The sequence below is a fragment of the Pteropus medius genome, unplaced genomic scaffold, assembly GCF_902729225.1.
Source record: "Pteropus medius unplaced genomic scaffold, Ma_sr-lr_union100, whole genome shotgun sequence".
NCBI lineage: Eukaryota > Metazoa > Chordata > Mammalia > Chiroptera > Pteropodidae > Pteropus > Pteropus medius.
In genome coordinates this window covers 2,139,036-2,146,523 of record NW_024352947.1, presented here as the reverse complement: position 1 = coordinate 2,146,523, position 7,488 = coordinate 2,139,036, and the positions used below count along the sequence as shown (strand labels likewise).

The 7,488-nt window shown below is 57.5% G+C and overlaps 2 long non-coding RNA genes across 2 annotated transcripts; both read left to right on the top strand.

Annotated features, from left to right (window-relative positions):
* The first annotated feature begins 343 nt into the window (after positions 1 to 343).
* LOC120592566 (uncharacterized) lies at positions 344 to 1,292 on the top strand. Its single transcript, XR_005650143.1, has 2 exons — positions 344 to 615; positions 726 to 1,292. It is a non-coding gene; the product is annotated as an uncharacterized LOC120592566 (long non-coding RNA).
* Positions 1,293 to 2,749: 1,457 nt separating this feature from the next.
* LOC120592568 (uncharacterized) lies at positions 2,750 to 6,706 on the top strand. The gene is made up of 2 exons (XR_005650144.1): positions 2,750 to 5,544; positions 5,987 to 6,706. It is a non-coding gene; the product is annotated as an uncharacterized LOC120592568 (long non-coding RNA).
* The last annotated feature ends 782 nt before the right edge of the window (positions 6,707 to 7,488 follow it).

Here is a 7,488-nt window from a genome sequence, read left to right as displayed (position 1 = left end):
ACATTAATTACTCTCCCAAACAGGCAGCCAGGCACTCGGCACACAGCGACAGTGCTTGGTCACGGCGGGGAAGATAAAGGATTGTTCGAAGGGCCAGCTGCTTGCCAGCGACGCCATCCCGGTTGGGAGCGTAGCGAGGCTGGTCTGGCATTGCCCTCTGCCTCGCACAGGGACACTAACAGCAACCTTCGGCCATAGTCATCGTCTGGTCCACTTTCTCCCAGACCAAGTTTGCGTAAGTTCTAAGCCTGAAGGTCAAAGAGAAATGAAATCTCACATGTAAACATAACCTTTCAACTACTTCTCTCTCGCTCTCTCTCGCTCTCTCTCTCATAGACACAGCAGCCTTGCTTAGAGCAATCTTGAGCTGTGAGCCGTGAAGCTGTGCTTAGGCAGGAAGAAGCGTCGGCTCTGGAATTCAGCGAACAGTCGGCACTGCTGTCAGCTGGGTCCTTCCTTGCCAGCAGGATGGGCACACACGGGGGCCGCGAGGCTCCCAGATGAATAATGGTGATTGATAAGCTGCTGGAGGACCAGACGCTGAAGCCTCCCAGAACCTTTCATCACCCACACACGTTCTTACATGGAAATATAATCGACAGTGGGAGAGAATGTGTGAGTCCATGGGAAATGCGAACATTGGGCGTGTCCTCTCACGTTCGAAAATTTCCCGGATGCTAAGCCACTGAAGAGCAGGGGTTGATGTTTCGTTTCTTTTCTTCCAGTTCATGTCTAAATTCGACAGAGTGAAGGATGCCACCTGCGACCCCCATGGCAGGTGCCATTATTAGCCTCACCTTACAGACGACAGGAGGACGTAGAGGCCAGTCCTGGGAAGGCACCTGCGCTAACCACCGCCCGCACCGCCTCTCCAGGGGCGGGTCGTGCCATTTCTCTACCTACCTTGGAAAGCAAAGCGCGGGCCTGAGAAAGGAGAAGCCACGTTTTTCGGCTCCGTGTGATCGATCGCGTGTTCGCAAACGGGTTGCAGCCGCTCATCCGGCCTGCCACGGGGGAGACGCGCCCGCGCCCCGCCCTGGCCAGCGCTCCGGGCCCAGGCGGACCGGTTTCGTTGGGGTGGCATTTGTTACTTTCCCCCGGCCCCGTCGTTCGTTTCCCACCATCCTCTGTCCCTCGGTTCGGCTTTGCGTCTGCCGTTGCATTCTTAGAAACCATTCGAAGGGAAAAAGAAATCTCGTACCGAGAAAAGACAGAAAAAGCAAATTCAAAATAAAAACTGGTTACACTTAAAATTCCCTCAAGGGTTGAGGATAAACATGCAAACATAATAATGGAAACGCGACTTCAACGCGCCCACAGCGCTTGGCGGGACAAGTCACGCGCTGGCGGGAACGAGTCGGCGCCGCCGTGCGGGATGATGGACGACGCTCGAGGGGACACAGGGACCCAAGGAGAGAGCGGACGCACAGGACGCCGGCCACGACGGCCCTGGCCCTTTCGGTCACGCGTTTTCTGAACTCAGGAGGCCGCAGGGAGAGGCCTGGCCTCATTAGAGTTAGAGTTTGGGTCTCAGCGTGCTCGGCTGCGGACAGCACGTGGGGCCATTCGCAGGGCACCCCGCGCATCACAGTGCCCCGCCCGCCCGCCATGGCACCCCCGCCACGGCACCCCGCGTTTTTGCCTTCATTGCCGCTTCATTTGCTTTCTCTCCCTGCTCCCCTACAGAGCCAAACGCACTGGCTCCCCCAGCTTCACAAAGAGAAACCGATTCCAGGAGGAAATCACGTCACCGGAGCCCTGGGAAGGGTGAGGCCCAGGCGCCCTTGTAATGAGATTAAGGGAAAAATGCTTTTGTGCCTCTGACGCAGACCCGTCCTCGGTCCGCGCAAGGAGCCAAAACAAACACGGCATTGTTTTGGGAAGGAAAAGGTTAACAAGCTATGAAAACAGAATTAGAGATATTTTCAAAGCCTGACCCCAGCCCGACGAGCGGAGCAGCGCGCAGCCCCCCATTCCCCCCGGTCCCCTCCTCTCTGCTCGTTCTCCTGAGGTGTGGGGAGCAGCCACCCGGTCCCCACAGATGACCGAGGAACGGCGCCCTCCATGGCGGACAAGCCGCAGCCACCGGGCAGAGGCACAGAGGCCGGGGGGACGCCTAGCTCCTCAGCCCCTTCTTAGACACGAGCCGAGAGAAAATTCCTCGCGCCATGGACACGAGCCCCCTCGGCCCTCCAGCAAAGGCGCTGGTCCCGACGGAGACCGCGGCTTCGTCTCCAGACCCCGCGGACGAGGCTTGTGCCTCAGTTTCCTTGTTCGGCCGATGAATGTTTAGCAGGCACCCTCTGCGTAGCAGGCTGAGGGCACTCACAGTCTGGTGAGGAAACAGGCAGAGGGACAGTTACCGTCGGACACGAAGCACGTACACGTGATGTTTATCACATGGGACAGTTTTAACTGGTTTCCAAATATGGCAGTAACGGGGGTCACGTCAGTGGACATTCGATACTACAGTGGAATGTGTGTGTGCGTGCATGTGTGTGCGGGCATGTGTGCACACCCCTGCATGTGCGTGCATGCGCATACACATGTGTGCGCACATTTGTGTGCAGATCTGTTGCATGTGCACGTGTGCTGCAGGTGTGCTTGTGTGCGTGCATGTGTGCATGTGTTGTGTGCGTGCGTTTGTGCACATGTGTGTGCGCATATGGGCGTGCACACATGTGCATGTGTGCGCATGGGTGTATCTGTGTGCATGTGTGAGCGTGCACATGGGTGTGTGCATGTGCATGTGCGTACACGTGCGCACATGAGTGTGCTTGGTGCAGGCATGTGTTCGCACAAGTATGTGTGTGCATGTGTGTTTGTGTGTGCGTGTGTGTGCGCTTGTGTGTGCATGTGTGTGCGCTTGTGTGTGGTCTGACACCCCTCACCCTCCATCGGCACTGCCCTGGTTCTGATAAGTCTTCACACCCACTTCCGCGTTCTAAGCCGGCTCACGGGACAGAGGCTGTCACCCTTAGGTGCAGCGAGGCTACTGCTGTCGTGTGTGAAGGGCCGAGATGAAGTCCTGGGGTTGTTTCTTTGTCAGTCTTCACCCAAAATCGGTGGCCAGTGCCCGCGAGGTTCCCAGGCTGTCTTTGTTTAACTCCGGGCACGCAGACCCCACAATCACAATTTAATCATAAACTCTCCCGGCGATAATCACGAGCGTTTTATCAACGGATCCAGAGCCCAGGCGAGAGAAGCGGCAGGAGCGTGGCGGTGTCTGCAGTGGGTTCCGTGACGAGGCCCCAGTGTTCCCCAGCGGGGCTTAAAGTCCCTCTTGTCCCACAGAAGTCTCAGCTCTGCCCCGAAGTACTATTCTTGGCGTTTCATGGGAACTTTCTGCACTTCGCTCAGGCCGAGATTGTGGGGGATGCGCTCAACGTCTCCCTGATTTTCTTATACTCAAAACGTCGCAGCCCTGGCTGGGGGTTTCTCAGGATCCACACCGATGAGGTTCACCTCCACGCATCAAAAAGCAGAGCTGCCGAAGACACGGGGCAGCTCAGGCCCAGAGGGGCAAGCCACTGGGGGCGATGACTTCTCTAAGGGAGGTCCAGAGGGATCCTCGGGAAACGGAAGGCGGGTGGCGACACCCGCTCAGCGCCCCGCAGAGGCTGTGGCCCTCCAGGACACGGTCAGCATCATCACGCTGCCCTCACCATCTCTCCAACCGTTCCTGGGGCCTCACTGCACGTTAGCCACGCCGGCCTCCTCCTCTCGCTGACCCCGACAAGCCGGGCACACTCCCGTCTGGAACTCCCTCCCCTGACAGGCCCTGGCGGAGTCCCACGCCAGGCGCGGAGGGCCACCTGACCTCTGAGGAGCTCGCCTGGGTTGCCGGCCCCGTCTGCCTTGTCCGGGCCTCCTGGTCGCCCCTCCCGCCCTCTGGGCTTTGTTCCGTTTTTCATTTTCCCCAGAGCACTTGCCCTCGCCTCCCACTGGGCCCAGGATCTTTGCTTGATCTGCTGGTGCATTCCCGGCGCCTCCAAAGCGGGTCCCCAAGAGATCTCTGTGGACGAACCGATAGGTCAGGAGCTGGAGCGTGGCGTGGAAAGGAGCCGGCGTTAGACGCCAGGCGGGCCAGGCCGGGGACCGGCCACGCGTTAGCCGCAGGGCCCTGGGCAAGTCGCTCTCCTTTCCGAGTCGGTCGTGTAGCATCGTAACCGTAAAGCCTCTGAGATGGTCCCGATGCACAGAAACACCGAACAAACGGGCGTCGGTGCTGTCGGCCGCACTGCCCCACACGCGGACGGCTGCCGGAGCACGCAGGACCGCCAGAGGTCACCCATTTGCGCCCAGTCTGAAGCGGGACCATCAGCTGAGGACTGGGTGGCACCTCACGCTTCCCCCTCGTCTGTCCCTTCTGCTCCTCTGTTTAGGCGAGAAGACGGGTGATCGCCATGGCAATCATTCGCCCGGCGACCCGTCAGCTCCCACCGGCACCTCTCCAGCTGCAGCTCCGAGAGCAGGTCGGGGCCGCAGACAGGCTCCTCCCCGCTCCCGCTGGCTCGAGCTGGCTCCTTCGTCGTCATTGTCATGACTCTGGGTCCGTGCTTTTGGAGACTGACACAGTGGGTCCCACCCTGGCTCACGACTTGCTCACCGAGTGGCTTTGGGCGCATCTCTCTCTGAACCTCCCTTTTCTCTTCTGCAAAGCTCCCTGATGGGGTCCATGTAAGAATTACGGGAACTGCGGGCGCCTTGCATTTACCGGGTGTTCGCTGTGTCACAGAAGGGCCGAAGGACGCAAGGGGACAGTCCGACCTGCGAGCTACCGGGCACTAGGAGCATTTTCAGAAGGACGTTGTAAGTCATTGAACAGGCCCTCTCCTGAAGTAGTGAGGTGACCGAACTTAGAGGCATCCCAAAAGAAATTGGACCCTACTGAATAGATTGGATGACCAGGCCTTTCCTGAGGCCTCTTCTTGTCTAAGATCACAGTGAGGTTGCCCTTCCCTCCTCGCTCCCTCCGCCCCTCCCCCCACGGCGAACTCGACTGGGCTCCTGGCATCAGACATGGAGTCCCTCCCCCCCACAGCTCGCACTCTGGCGGGGTGGCTGTAGGATAAAGACAAAGAGAACAGAGACGTGCCCGGAGGACTCGCATCGAAGTGTAAACGTGATAGACCCAGGTAATTTAGTAAATCCACATTCCAGCTTCCAGGTTAAATATAGCAATACTGAATACGCACGTTGACTAGAGCACATTGAACGCCCTCTCGCTTTATTAGGGAAGATGGGCTTAGAGAGGCACTCCGGATGATGGAGAGGGGTGGGTGTGGGAAAGGAGACGGGAAAATGCCTTCTATTTTGGAAGGTAGAAGAGCTTTGGACACCTTCCACGACCGCGAGGGGCGGGGGTGAAAACGCATCTGTACAGAGGATGCTTCCAGAGATGCGGACAGCCGAGGCCCAGACCCGCTGCTGTTTTCCGTGATGTTGCGCTGTAGTTCTTTGCGCCCCCTCCCAAAGTGGTCCATAACCAGAGTGTGTTGCCATGGCGACGGGCTCAGCGGGGGAGCCACTCAGCATCACCCGGTAATTCACATCTGTGCGGCTCCTCTCCCTCCTCAATCCCCTCTCTTTTCATCTGTAAATGGAAAGCGGCTCGTGAGTGATGCCACCTTGAAGCTGGCAGTTCTCAGCAGAAGGGGACTGGGGGATATTTGCCCTCACAGAATCCTTTTTCTTTCTCCGCCAAGGGGAGGAAGGAGCTGGGGGCGTGGGGAGTGTCCGGGGAGGCCTGGGAACCCGCCAGAGCCTCTGACCTTTGCGGCAGCAGAGATGTTAGTCTTTAAGGCGAGGAATTCGCCTGCAGGCTTTCGCTAGCCTCCTCCCCCCTCGCTTCAGGTGGGGCCAGGCAGGTGGCATTAGCCCTTCTGAGTGTCCACGCCTTCTCTTTAGGGCCTTGGCTTCTTTGTCTCGCTCCTCCTCCTCATCATCATCATCACCTTCTTTCTCTTTCTTTCCTTGCTTTTAGATGCTCTTCCTGGATGACCGAACAGGCCGGGTCAAGGACGGCCCGTTCCAGGCTGACGTGGGGGAGGCCAGCTGGAGGGAGCGGTGGTTCTGACCCGACGCTCCCACCTCCTGCTCGGGTTCCTCTGAATTCTGCGAGGTGACGAACAACAGTTCAAGGTCAACCCCCTCGCTCCTTCACCCCTTTCCTCCCTAGAAGACGAGCAGTTATCCTCACATTCTGGTCTGTGCCTGATGGAGCACGATAAAGGCTCCCATCAACTCTGCAAGAGTTGATCCCTATAGGAAACGTCACTGCTAAATGCCACCCGAATCCGAACGTGACAGGGTTGTCATTAGGATGGCGTGTTTTTCAGGGGAATCATTTGTCGGCGTGATCTAGAGCCGGATTATTTCACACCTCTGTGGTTTCTCTCTCCCTGCTCTTGCTTTTTAAAAATTCGTCGCTATTTCTTAAATAAGCCATCCATTTCTATTGCCCGAATTTAAAATATTCCCAGTAATTCATTGTAAAAGTCTCCCTACCCCCCGCAATATCCTCCACATACCAGTTTCCCTTCCAAGAGCCAGCTAATATCGGTTCGTATCGGAGATACTTAATGTGTTTACAGCAAAGGCATATGTGTATTTTATTTTCTCTTACGAAGTCTACACTTACTCACCTGTTTATAGTAAGTAAGAAAATTCCGGGTAATCACAGACTCTTTTTTTTTTTTTTTAATTTTAACAATCAGCTTTCTCCCCTGTCATTTCCCAGATGACAGGGAAAGCACACGGAGAGCTGGGTTGTATTTGTTCCCTTCTGCCTGGCGGGGAGCAGGAATTTAAAAATATTTGTCAGGTGAGGACGGCAGGCATGATGGCAAGGGCCACCACGAGCTACCACGAGCCACCACGAGCCCGGGGCCAGCCCACTGTGGAGAAATGGGGTCTGTGTGACAAACTTGCACGGAGGGACGCAGGCCGCCGTGCCCCGCGGCGTTTGGAACGGGGGTGGGGAGGCGGCGAGAACCGAGCAGGCTGCTTATTTGGCTCTGACTGACTCCGTTCGTGTTTCAGTCAAAGCTGCTCCACATGGCTCATGGGGGCAGACAGGGCCTGAGCCAGTCGGTCAACGCCACCCATCGAGTGTCCCTGGGTACAGAACCCAGAGCCCAGAGCTAGGAACCGGGAACGAGAGACAATCGCTCCGGTCCTTCGCCTCAGGAACTGTGACTCTGAGGGAACCAGGGAAGACAGGCACGTCCGGAAAAGACTCAAAGGCCCATTATCACAAACGCAGGGACCAAGCGAGTGGACACAGGCCTTGCGGGCCATGGTCCAGGCCAGGCTGGACGAGCCTCACTCTCCTCATTCTCTTTGGAAAGGGAGCCGAGACCCGCCGGCACACCCGCGTGCCCCAGCTACACGGGGCCGTCTGATGGCGCTGCCGTGAGGGAGGGGGGTCGGGCTTTGCAGACACTGGCCTGGGACGGAATCTCTCTCCGCAAGGCGGTCTGAAGC